At 44.3% G+C, this 13,849-nt stretch overlaps 1 protein-coding gene across 2 annotated transcripts in view; it reads left to right on the top strand.

Moving 5' to 3' along the window:
* Positions 1 to 12,695: 12,695 nt before the first annotated feature.
* Positions 12,696 to 13,849, top strand: part of dok4 (docking protein 4) — a 63,177-nt gene continuing 62,023 nt past the window's right edge. For both annotated transcript variants that reach the window (XM_018738919.2, XM_018738922.2), the window contains exon 1: positions 12,696 to 12,980. The gene's annotated coding sequence lies outside the window, so the exon portion shown is untranslated. The remainder of the gene's footprint in view (positions 12,981 to 13,849) is intronic.

Consider the following 13,849-nt stretch of genomic DNA (forward strand, 5'->3'; position numbering starts at 1 on the left):
AGCAAACAAGAGCAGCGCCGTTTGCCTTGAGGAACGGCCAGTCGGAGGCATTATGTTTCCATCTGATACCGCTTTAGCACACAAATAATTTTCACCGAACATGCATAATTTACGAGAGGGAGCGCTGGAGAAATAGAGGCATGGCAATATAACATTATCAGAGAGCTACGGAAGAATGGACTGGGGGAGACAGGATATACAGCGGCAGTAACGTACCGCGGTACACAGAGAGAGCGAGGGAGCGGCGCAAACATATTGCCGTTACAATATGCTGACATTATCAAAGACCTGAGAGTGAGCAGAGAGCAAGAGAGGGTGAGGCAGACGACAGTACCGATCTGCTGACATGGTCATTGAAGCAGTTTGAGAGGGAGCACATCGGCAGGCTGAGCGAGAAAATCCTTGGAGTTCGGCAGGGAGCAGGATGGCGGAAGGGCCGGCGCACGCGGAAGTTCGGGAAGTGTTGCGTTGCGGCCCTGTTCGCCCAACCGAGACCGCATACAGAAGTTGAAGGTACCCTCGATTGTTATTCCGCGCTTATACGAACGTACAAAGCTACGACAAAATACAGCTCCTCCTGGGCCAAGGTACAGCAATGGACTTGATAGACAGTATTATGTTGCAAAACAAGAGAGAACAGTGCAGGTGCAGTCAAGTCCCAATCAATTAGTGGATGGTGTAAAACAAGACCGAGGTAGTATTGCCATATAATTGTACAAGTAGTCTAGACATAAGTACATAGATATAGGCATGGATGCATGAATACGAACACGCACAGTGTCTAGAACCTAACCCGGCAACACGGGGCGCAAGGGACGCACCCTGGACGGGATGCCAGTCCACCGCAAGGCACCCCAAGCAGGAGTCGAACCCCAGACCCACCACAGAGCAGGCCCCAGCCAAACCCACCGTGCCACCGCACCCCCCCGAATAAGAACAGTGCTGTAAGTAAATAAACAGATAAATATACTGGTAATATATACAGTGCAGGTATTAATGAATTTTGATGGGGGGGGGACTTTCTTTCAAAATTCTTTTTCAGGTCACTGGGATTTTGTCACATGTACATTTTTTCGTTTGTGCCGGTGCTGTTTCCTGTATAGGTAAACATCATAATACATAAAACTAGTATAGGAATAATTTAGAGTGTACAGTATGTCTGTGTGTCCATAATGCCATATGCTATAAAAAGCATAATATTACTTCAGGATATTGCACTAAAGAGAGACTCACTTCCAACAACCTGCTCCTGTTTCGCTGCCAAAAAGCATTTAACGGAGAGAGGGTGGTGCAGCCTTGCATTTCTCTTCTCCCATCAATCACTTTGTACACATAATAGAGGCTATTATTGTCAGAAAAAAAATGCTCTTACTGCTAATACCTGATTACCAACAAGACATCCCAGATTTGTCGTGCTACGTCAGGCTCTCACATGTATGCCTGATGCAGCCTTTGCTGCTTTGGATCACTACGTTATTCACATCATGTTACAGTAATACTCTGTTATATAATGCATATTAAAGCAAGTTCAAAGTAAACTTAGTAAGAGTGCAAACCCAATTTCTTTGACCATTCCCTGATTTGAGTGTAAAGTTGTAAAGTTTCCTGTATTTACTAGATGAGCAAAGGAAACATTCAAAGCAGAGAAATTGCATGGTCACAGAGTAAGGAGGACACAGTAAAGACTGCACAGGGTTCGAGAATGGTGTAATGTTGCAGCCACTTTGTGTAGATATTGCGTGCCAGAAGAGAAATAATGTAGATGGGGTGAGGGGAATTTTTTTTGTCTACACATAGTAAAATATTTACTTTGCACACTTCTGTTCAAAGAAGAAATTGTTGCAGCTCATAGCACTGCCAAGCTTTCCTGCTTTAATTTAAACATATTTTTATTTGCACTTGAAATTGGCAGTGGAATACAAGACAGAAAATTTGTATTCAGAAGAAATTAATAAAAGGAAAAAACCACATGGAAAAATGTTTTTGTAAAATATGCCTTCAAAGGGGTAAACAGAGTAGGACGATTACCGCGCCGGAGCTTTTGCTAGACGGAGTCAAGCAGCCAGGGAGCCATTTGAACTGGGCCCCTGTCCGCTTATACTGAACCGCCTTCCGCCACACAGTCATTAGCGTACCCACAGAGACAAGAAACGGCAGCTCACAAAATTCTATAAAAGTCCAATATCTCCCGCTCCAGAAAGTCTTCTTTCGGTTAGCGTGTAGTCAAAAGCCATTACAGTCAAACTCATGCTGTAGGTTTAAACGGTAATGGGAAAAAGTGTGAAGCATTCCAGTCACGGCATTTGTCGACCCTTCGGCAGCGAATGGTTTTTTTGAAGCTTGCGACGAGAGAGGTTTGCCTATGAACCCATCTGCCTCTACGACAGCAATAATCCAGCAATAAGTCAGACTAGCAACAGCCAAAGGAATGTAACGCCCCTGGGAGGGCAGAGGTCACATGGATAATAACTCACAACAAACACACCCATCCCTCACCTAATGGTGTTAATTTATTTCACGAAATCCCTCTGACAGGCCAAGACCCATTATTTTGGGGTATGCAATTATCATCTCATGGAAAAAATTTTAAGCAGTTCACCAAGTATGTTACCTAGAATTGAAAGATAACCAAATAAATTGAATTTTTACGCATGGCAATGCTAGCACCAACATATGTGTAATTTATAATATTTGTTACAAATTCTACTGAATTCACTTATCTAGATTGTTAAGATTGGTACTGTGAAACGACAAGAGAAACACTTTATTTACTATAGTGTAAGAATATTGTTATTAAAGCTGTTTATGTGATTTGAGTTCATATTTACGTTTATGCCGTTTACTTCTAAACGACTGTACGGAATCTGCTTCTTTTGTTGTGAGTTAGGTTTACCATAGTCAATGTTGTGATTGGCTGATATTGTCATGTGACAGGAAGTAGGAAGTATATACAGTAGTTATAGAAGAGGAATTCATGAGTTCAGAGGGGGGGCGCGGGGGCGCAGTGGGTCAGACCACGTCCTGCTCTCCGGTGGGTCTGGGGTTCGAGTCCCGCTTGGGGTGCCTTGTGACGGACTGGCGTCCTGTCCTGGGTGTGTCCCCTCCCCCTCCGGCCTCACGCCCTGAGTTGCCGGGTTAGGCTCCGGTTCCCCGCAACCCCGTATGGGACAAGTGGTTCAGAATGTGTGTGTGAATTCATGTGTTATGCAAGTGAAAATGGAAAGACACTCCAGGCAGTGAATAAAATACCTGTTGTGAACATGAACTTAGAATATTACATGGAAAAAAATCATTGTACCGAATAATAATTTATCTCTGTGTGTGTGTAACTGTTTGAATGGTTTTTCATCATACAGGGCTTCTTTATATGAGAAAAGAGTATATACACCCATAATTTATCCTCTTTTTACCAGAATCCTTCCAGTAATCTTTGGGATTTGTTCTTTATGCTTGAATGCAAATATTTTCTTTTCACCTTCAAATCATAAGAATTTTTTGGCATTTTGCTTTTTTTTTAAAAAGGAAATGAAGTTTGAATGAAGTCGATTTCTGCCTACTGCAGTGAGGGAAATGACAGTGTAATTCCAGCATATTTAGAACCTGGAGCTGTGTTTGTATCGGTGGTGCAGTGGTTGCTCACCACAGAAGACCGATATACGGTTTGTGATCTTGCACCGTCGGCCCATTCTTTTGCACACATTCAATCATGTAAGATAAACTGCACTAATTTCCTGAGGTGTGAGTAAATCTGATTTTGTTTTCTGCGGTGTAGTAAAGGGATAATAATATGAAAAGGAAATTGTGTTTTGATATGCAGTGATTCAATCTCTGCAGAGCTTACATCCCTCTTAGTGTTCAGGGATGACTGCAAGTCTCTGTGAGAACTTAATTTCCAGTAGTGTTTGCTGATAACAACATCTGTGCAGTATTGACTGATGACTCTGTCCTTCGTTGTGTTCATAGATGGCATGGCCTTCCCGTGTTCAGCGATGACATGATGACATATCCATTCATGTTCAGAAATGACATGGCCTTCCTCTGGGTTGTGATGACATTTTTTTACATTTATTCATTTAGCCAACACTTTTTTCCAGAGCAACTTATTATGTTAAGGTTACAATTATTAGAGTTACAAGCTTGCAATTATTTATTCATTTATACAGCTGGATGATTTTACTGGAGCAGTTTAGGGTAAATGCCCTGCTCAAGACTACTACAGCCAGAGGTGGGGATAAAACCTGCAACCCATACCTTTAAGCTACCAGCTATTCCCATTTATATGATGCTTTTCACCAAAGCGACCTACAATTTTAAGCCACGTAGTACCATTTATATGCATAACCTGGGTCACTTCTGCTGGAGCGATTTGGGATAGGTATCTTGCTGAAGAGTGCGGCATGTGAGATTTGAACCAGCAACTTTTGGATCTGAAGGCAGCAACTTTAACCACTACGTTTTCAGCTGCCCAATGACATGACATGATGACAAACTCATCCATGTTCAGTGAAGACATGACATTCTTAGTGTTCAGCGGTCACATGTAACCATACTAATACGTGTTCACAAACTATACCCATTGTCTGTGTTCACATGTGACTACCATTCCTTTGTATTCAGTGATGACATGGTGGGATACCCTTCCTGGGATCAGAGAGCCCTTTCTGTGTTAGTGTTCCTTCTATGTACCTATGTAGGTATGTTCGTGTGTACGTGTGTATGTGTATATGTGCGTATATGTCTGTGAGCGTATCTCAGTGTGAGCAGTATATGTCCAACACTGAGTTCATATTTGCGCTCACATATGAGTCTCCCAGTGTGTGTTCTCAGTGCTTTTGTGGAGGAGGGGCTGTCTAGCGTTGAGCCCTCCACCTCCAACATCACTTCTTATTCTCCTGCCCCCTCTGAACACCACTACATTATTTATTTGCTTTAGCAGACATCCTCATCCCAGAATGACTTACATTGCTTGCACTTGTGTGTCTTCACTGTTCGCGCACTTGGGTCCTGATACTGCCAGTCCCATGAGGGAGAACCGGGGGCAGAGGGAAAACATTCACATCTGTGGACTTTTCTGCTGTCCATCCCATATATTCTTGGAATTGCAGTTGTTTAAAGATAAGACAGTGACCTCTCTCTCTGCTGCTCTCACTCCTTCCCCTGTGTGTCTGAGGTGAGTGTCATCCGCAGCCGTACTGGTGGCATCTCTCTCACTCCCACTCTGACCACTGCCCTCGCTGACCACACACCCCTTAGCCCAGACATCTACCACGGTCCCCTGACTCTCTCACAGGATGAACTGTGGCAGAATGAAATTCATTCTTTCCTTTAATAATGTTTTTTTTCTTTTTTCTCCGACTGCCAGCATAACTAATTACTGATATCCGAACAGCTCCTGAAATGCCAAGAACAAAATGTATTCATAATTATCCATCCCAGTAAAATAATAAAAAATATGTAATAACATTAGCCATTATACCATCAAAAAGTGAAATTATTACTATTGCTTGACATGGCTTGCTTTCATTCTTCTTTAAAATGTAATAATATGGCTCTGCAACATGATGATGATATTCCTTGTATAATACAATACATGTTAATCCAACTAATATATAAACAAGGCCCACTCATATTTTAAAAAAGAAATTAACCGAGTTGCAAATTTGTTCTTCCTTTTTTCTGTATTAGGGTAAAAGGACATGGAAATTTAACATTAAATGGCATGAAGAAGATGTAATGGTGTATTTCAGATTCAAGTTATGTTGAAATTCAGATTGCATAACCAACATTTCCATCTGATGTATTCCTTATGTGCACCATAAATCATAGGCTTCTGGTTTAGACAAAATGAAAATGGAACAATTAAATCCTCTAGTTTTGGAACAAAATCATCCAGAACAAATAAAGACAAAAAGTTATTTCACAGATGGTGGATAAAAATAGCCATTGTCTATGGTCTGTGGTCTGCACTATGTGACCGTGTGAGAAAGAGACCTGAGGAGATATTTTTCTCTTCGCATTTTGATGGATTGTTCAGTTTTATAGTCGACCACAAGGTCATCTCTTACACTGAAAATGCAGCCTCAACACATGCATGCCAGTGATTTGGAGCTTCACAAGCTCTGAAACAAAATAAAAACCCAGGGGTAACACCTGAAAAATGTCCCCCGACTGCTCCCACTACCAAAGCTTGTACCAGACTGAAGACCTACTATCCAAACCACAACCCAGAGGCCTTCCATTTGACGAACTTGAGTTTTTCATCAAGCGAATGAGATACCAGTCTGGTTCCACTCTAGCTCCATCATCACTCCCGTGCAGTTCTGGCTGCAGCTGCACCATACCTGATGGGAGGTGTTTGCAGAGTAAGTAGTGCATCCACACTCATGTTTGCTGACACCCTTCCAAATAACTTTTTTATCAATGACTTCCAAAAATCACAGTAATAATAATTGATTCTTGAGTTTCCGCTCAAGAGGGACATGGTGGCATGGCAAGTTTGGATGGTGCTCGCTGTGCAGCAAAACTGGGGCTCGAGCCCTTCTTGCGGTGCCCTGCGATGGACTGGTGTCCCTTGCACCCTGCGTTGCCGGGTAGGCTCCGGCCCACCGTGACCCCATGTGGGACAAGTGGTTTTAGATGCTGGTTTCGGATTAAGCGCAGTGAACAGTAGTATAGGGATTGCTTCATGGATCCATCCATTTCAGCCTATCGCCTATGTGAGACAACCATGGTCAGGTGTTATTTCCAGGCTTCTCAAGGTACTTTGCTTGCATTCATTTAAATTGGAGACTTGAGAACAAAGCTTAGTGTGCTTGTCACTAACTCAAGATGGCAGGGAAAATCATCGCTTGAAGGCAGCCAGGATGGGATCATATAAGGAAGGCGGACCTCGGAAACCCTGGAGCGGTAATCGTGGGAAGAGTCATTACAGTCGAAGAAGACATTCTCCTGGGAGTGCTGTTATGCAGATACATTTAATTGCTGTGGGTCTAAAATCCTCTTTGAGACGTCTACAACTAGAGCAGGTGGGAGGGGCACTAAAGAGCTGGGAGACTCCCACAGGAGACCCTCTGCCATCTTCCACCTGAGCATTTGGTTTGAATAATTCCATGGGAATAGATGTGAAAGCAGTCTAAATGATGTGAGGTGAATGCAAATAATGCAGAATTTTTAAAGGCTGTTTGGGTAGATTGTTGTCAGATTCAGTTAATCTTGCTGGGATATTTAAATCTTGACTGAGATTCAAACCAGACTCAAACTGATTTGCGGTATGAAGGCAGCAGGAAGCCAGCTTTGGCAGCATGTCAGTTCTTGCCACCTTTTCATTGAATATAAACATGTAAAATGCAAAAATGCAGTGCATCAATAGTAATTAAATTACACCACTGCTGTGTTTCCTTCCTAGACCAGGCATTTTCCATCTCAATGGGAGATTAAATACAAAAAAAGAAATGCATAAGAAAATTGCCACCTTAATGGGATTGCAGATTTTAATGAGATCGCAAATTGACGGCCATTTAGTTGATCATCATTATTTCTACTTTGCCAGCAGTTATTTGGGTTTTGGTTTTCCATGCCGAGGGATTAGACCTTGGAAACACAACACACAGAGAAGTAAATGGATAATAAAATAGCAGCGTGCGGTAAAGGGCAAATTAGAGTGGAGGAGCATGGAGATTACACTGCTAGTGGAAAGGGGCCCAGGGGAGGCGCCGAGGAGTAAGAGAGATGGAGGGGAGGGAGGTGTGTGATTGAACACAGCAGACTGACCGAGAAACAGAGGCCTGGGGTCAATGTGGAGGTATGTTGGATAGACAAACTGAGATGGGAGAGAGGAGCAGAGGTTGTGGTGGGGGTGGGGTGGCGACTCTCTCCAGACAGCCGTAAAGCACCACAAAGTCGTCATTTTGTAGACTCTGTTTAACTAACCTTAACCTTAACCCTAACCCTGGCACTAAACCTAACTCTAATCCTAAACCTTAACAGTATCCCTAACTTTAATCCTGTCATTAACCCTACTGTTAACCTCTGAAATTATCCCTAACTCTAACACTAACCCTAACCGTAAACCCTTAACCCTAATCCTTACCTCTGAAACGATCTCAGACTTTAACCCTAACCTTATCCCTAAACTTTAACCCTAGTCCTAAACTCTAACAATATCCCTAACTCTCATCCTAACTGCTAACACAATCTCTAACCCTAACCTCTGAAATTATCCCTAACTCTAACACTAACCCTAAACCTTTAACCCTAATCCTTACCTCTGAAACTATCCCAAACTTTAATCCTGACCTTATCCCAAAACCTTAACCCTAATCCTAAACTCTAACAATATCCCTAAATCTAACCCTAACCATAACTTTTACCCTAATCCTAACCCCTAACAACATGCCTAGCTCTAATACTAACCCTAAACCCTAATGCCAACACCAAACCCAACCTTAAACCCTATCCTCAACCCTGACCCCAGCCCTAAACTTTAACTCTAACCATCCCCACCATATCCAAGGAGACAGACATGATTTAGGTTCCAAATCTAAGTGCTTGATACCAGCAGACCAATATGAGGCACTTCTTCCTAGTGAGCAGCAATACAGCTGTGTCCTGGAAAGTAGGCATGGAAAATATTTATATCTGGAAAGCTTGGTCATCAGGCTGGCTTGCTCGGCGCGCTCGGACGGCCTGCGTGTCTGCAGTCTGGCCACGTTGTGCACATTTATATCAGCGTGAATATGGCGCACAGCTCGAACAAGGAGACCGCTCCCTTAAGCGTGATGTGCGCCTTCGGGGCCAGCGGCGTGTGAAATGAGGGAGCAAGCTCCATGCATCTCTCCACCGGGTCGAAAGCCCTCCATATGGCGCACATTACGCATATTTATAAAAGCCTCCGACTGGATGCTTTCAGCTGCACGTCGCTGCTGTGGTCGCGTTAAAATCATCATCGTGTGCAGGATATCGAAAGCATGCCGAGTACATCGGAAGTACGTCCACGTCCCCCGGGCGCCCAGCTCCGAGGACGAGCGATGGAAATTTGTGTAAAATTGCCCTGAGATGCTTGGCGTTGTTGATATAGATTAAAGATCTAATGATGCCTCTCGATCTCCTTTAAAAGTGCCTCGACTGCTCTCTGGAAATGAGTGCGGGTGTGAAATTGAAAAACCCCGCTGGCCCGTCAGGGCTGTACGCGGCTCGGCCTGTCACACTGGCACATTTCTGAGATTCATTGTTTATCAAGCTGGCGTAACAACGCACAGTAAACAGCGATCATAAATCAATGTTCAGCGGCGCTGCTAAGGCGTGAGCTACCCGAGCAACTTCGAACGCTGTCATTAAAATGCGTCCCTGGCTCAGGATCAGCCCAAAGTCATTAATGTTTGTTAAGGGTGTGTGTATTCCTGGGAGAGCCTGTGCAAAACGGGTGTCTGCTCGCTCACGTGTATCGTCAGGTGTCAATGAAGGCTATACAATGTGTGTGGATCGCCAGTGATTTACCCACACGCACCCAGGGCCACACTGCGCACATGTAATCGTGCTTTGCCCTAATGTGGTGCGGGGGCTCCTGTGGATGGAGTACACGCACATCTGTGTGTCGTCAGTGTCCATAGCTACAGTGTACCTCAGTACGTTGTGTGTAACAGCACTGTCTGCCTGTTAAGTGCTCGTCCGCAGTGTGTGTAACTGCAGTGCGTGTATCCGCAGCGTGTGCTTGCAATCGCCTGTTGGAACCCTTCCTGGAACGTGTCTCTGGTCCCACACGACCCCCCTCCACCAGTGTTATCACAAGTGCTTATCAGCTCTGCGGCTCCAGCCCGTCCATGGATGGGTGGCTCTCCTGATGCCTGCAGCCAGACGCTCGCCGAGGAGGCAGTTGCCCTTGAACAATCGGCCCATCGTGGACTCCACCCTCTCTGTCAACACGACTGCCCTCGTAAACAGCTTCTGGTTAGGAGAAAAGACTTTTTCCCATCATTAGGACATTTTCCAGTAATATCCATGTACTTTATCAACAGATAATTTAAAGCCAGAAGTTTCTCTGTGCGGCACTATCCCTAATTGTAATTCTGGTGCATTTTCTTTCAGCTGATCAGCTTTAAAGAGTACAGACTAGCCCTAACCCTAATCCTTTATTTTTTAGTAAAAGCAGCTGACAATTTTTCTGGAAATATACAGTATCTAGTTCATTTTTGCTTGAATTATTTGCCTTATTTCTCAAAATGTGCTCCCCTAACCCTAGGTCAGAAGGACCAAGTAACCTGAAATCAGGTTTACAGTAGGATCAGGGATAGATGCACGCTTTCAGGAATAAGGCAAATAATGGGAGAAATATTAACCAGATATTAGCAATTCCAGAGAAATGATCAGCTATGTTTATTCAAAAGGCAGCTGTTTTGTTCGAGGCCTTGAAGATGTTTTAGAGCTGCTGTGATTAAATATTTTATGTTCTGAAATACTAATTAAATATTTGAATAAAATGGGTAATGGGTTAACATGATGTCCTTTCCTCTGCAGATCCATGCTGAACGGGAAGAATAGTTCATTTCCACGCTGCTGAGCGCCAGAGAGGCTCTGCCGTCAGCGGCCCACGTTTCCGTCAGGCTTCTGATGCTCCACTGCTGTCACGGATCGCCTCCTCTCCTCCGGTTGCCAGGAGGAGGTCCCAGGAGGAAGGGGGAGTGGGAGCAGAGAGGAGCACAAGCTTAAAAGGCCACCGTCATCAGAATCCAGCTCCCCTCTGACTACAGGCCTGCTGGACCGAACCTACCGGGTGACTCTCAGCTCCATCGTCCGTAACGTGGAGGAGGCAGAAGGAGTGAGGATCATGAAATTTCCTATTAATGAAGACAGACTTGTTGGCGCTTGAGTTATATTCTATGGCAGGGGTCCTCAGTTCCGCTTAAGAAGAATGAAAACCTGCATAAAGTCTATGTAGAAAAGATGGCATAATGGTTACAGCTGTCATCTTGCAACATGTAGATCCCTGGTTCCGAACCCAATGCTGCTGTAGAACCCTTGATCGAGGGACTTATCCTGAACCGATGCAGTGACAACTGCTGTCTAACTGCCTATTTAGCTGTCTTGGATAAAGGCATCAGAGTAATAAAGGTTAATAATAGAAATAAACACCAGTGTGTCGAGGCCAGCACTGGGAACTGACTGTTTAAGATGTTTCATGTATTTATAGGATAAAACAGTATATAAAGAATATGTTACAGCTTCGAGATCAGAATTCAAGTTGAATTTTGTTGGAAGTCTTCAAAATACTTCCATGAATCTACCGCACTGCAGTAATAAATGCGTAAATAAATGAAACGAAACACTTAACAAGCACATTATTTTTGTGGTTGATCATTTTTAGTATATCTTTTGTTTCTGAGTCCTTATTAGGGACACAGCGATAGGTTTTATTGCAACATTTGTAAAGCCTTTAAAGGTCACACATCTCACAGAGTATGTAGCAATACGAAGAACTGCATCGCACTGGAAATGACACAGACGTTGCCTACTTTATGAATGTATACGGACTGTCTGCTAACAGCTCCTCTCCTTTTCTCCTCCCAGTACCGCTATACCGAAAGGACAGATGGGGTTCTCTTCTCCATGACTGATGAGAAGAGCCTCTCCTGAGCACCTGTGCCAACCTGCCAGCTCCTCGCCTTTGGAGTGCTCCAGCACAATTAGCCCTTGCATGATGCATCGCTTCTTTAATAAGTGTGCGGGTCTCTGGAGTGTGTCAGGCTGACCCAGTTCAGCCTTCATCTGGCCTCCAAGGCAGGGCCAAACGCAACGACCCCGTAGGCCTCCGCTGTTCGGCGTTTACCATCTGAGCCATTGCTGACACGTGTCCCCAGAGGGTAAATGATGGCAGAGCCCCGCTCTTCGCATCTTATTCTCATCACCATGAATGATTACATTAGCAATCATTACCATGTATGCATGAAACACTAACACGAAAATGCTTTTGCATGAATTTCTCATTTAGTAGTAGTAACCCAATAAAATAAAATGTAAAATAAAAAGTAACACTTTTTTTTCCGGAATTCATTGTGTCTTAATTTAACCATCGCCCCAGGCTACCGTACAGTGCATGCAGTAGTTGACACTGACACGTGTGTCGTATGTAATAAGTCAATAGGCGGGGATGATCGCATCTAAACTTCCGTCTTTTCATTGAGTTAATAGGTTGGGGAGGAGTTCGCTGTCCAGGTTTCGCAACATCTGTGCGGTACCGTAAAGCCTCAACTCTTTCGGACTGCAACCTTTGTCCGCAATTGTCGGCGAACTGTTCTGCACAAAGGAACGAAGCCGTTGTGTTACTCTGAATTAAAAATAATAATAGGAATAGTAATAATAATAATACTCGGGTCAGAAAATATAGCAAGTGTCATTTTAAAGGGCAGGTTTTTTTACTGATGAAACTGACTGTGTCGTTCAGTTGTTAATTTCAAGCCAGTTTATATGAGTGCAAATGAATACAGTGATAAAATACTCTTAGGCTGTTTGCTAAAACTTCTCGTCGGCATTTGAATTCTGCCCTTTTCACAGCGTGATTGGAAGAACAAAGGCCAAATAAGAAGCATGAACGAGAGCTCGGTGGGCCGGTGCTAGGAGGGCTGAATAAATGCGGCGGTGCATTTTGTCCCTGTGTTACGGTAGAGGGAGCGCGCTCAGACGTGTCTCAGCGGAGACGGCGATCTTCCACTGTGTGGAGCCTCCGCCGACCGCAGCTCGGAGCCGTCAGGCTGGACTGGAGCGCGTCGCTGTGTCGCCCCGCTTGTTTGTTTTCATTTTAAACTCTCCTCCATGGGATTATTATGAAGCGCCACTCGCGTTGCTCTTAATCCCGTGCGCGTTTTGCCTCGGCTGCCCGGTGTGAAGGTCACACAAGTGAGTGTCAGGGGGCTTCCTTCGGGAGCGTCTCCTCGAGCGGAGCGGAGCGGAGCAGCGGAGCTGTCGCGCAGACTGCGCGCTGTCACCTGGTAAGAGGCGCGCCGCAGGAGCCGCTCCACTCCCGCATCGGCTATATATTTATATATGTGTGTGTGTGTGTGTGTGTGTGTGTGTGTGTGTGTGTGAGTGAGTGTGCGTGCGTCGCAACAGCGCTTTGTTTGTGTTTGCTTTCTTCCGCGTCTCCTGAATCATTCATTACTTGTTGAATTGTGTAGTTTCCTGGTAAATTTGCAATTGCTCATGATCATCTTGTTCAATCTTGCTGCAAGAAGATTAAATATTCGTATTTTGCAATAGACGGAAAAATAAACCGGAATATCCCAATAATAACCAGTAATATTATATATTTTTCTTGGAGTACAATACATGATTATTATATTATCAGTGCGTTCTTGGAAGCCGTGGTTGCACAATATATAACGCCGATGTGTGCATCTTGTACAGTTTGTATTGTCGTCCCGATCGCGAATTGAAGTCACATGTAATAATAAATAAGTAAGTCACAAGTGCACTGTGAAAAAAAAGGTGTCTGGTGAATGGTGTAATTAAACTTTAATGATGCAATTAAAGGAGAGCGCGCGCGCGCCTTTGTGTTGTGGAAAGCGAGGCACCGACGGCGCTGGATGGTGGTACACGTACCGTGCCGGCGTGGAGGTGCGTGGAGGGAAAGTGTGTCTTTCTGGCGAATAAAAAAGACGGCGAGCGTGTGCCCGATCATGGGATACGGCGTGTTCACGAAGGAGACAGATTATAAATGATCATGACGTTAATAACGGGAGTGGTACAAAGTGCTTATTATTTATTATATTGCGGTGAGTTGGCGCTTCGGAGGCGCGCGCACAGACTGTGTGTATCATTCGGTGCCGCCACTACTATCTGTTTGCCTGCGTGGTGCTGT

This window comes from Scleropages formosus, chromosome 7, assembly GCF_900964775.1.
Source record: "Scleropages formosus chromosome 7, fSclFor1.1, whole genome shotgun sequence".
Lineage (NCBI taxonomy): Eukaryota > Metazoa > Chordata > Actinopteri > Osteoglossiformes > Osteoglossidae > Scleropages > Scleropages formosus.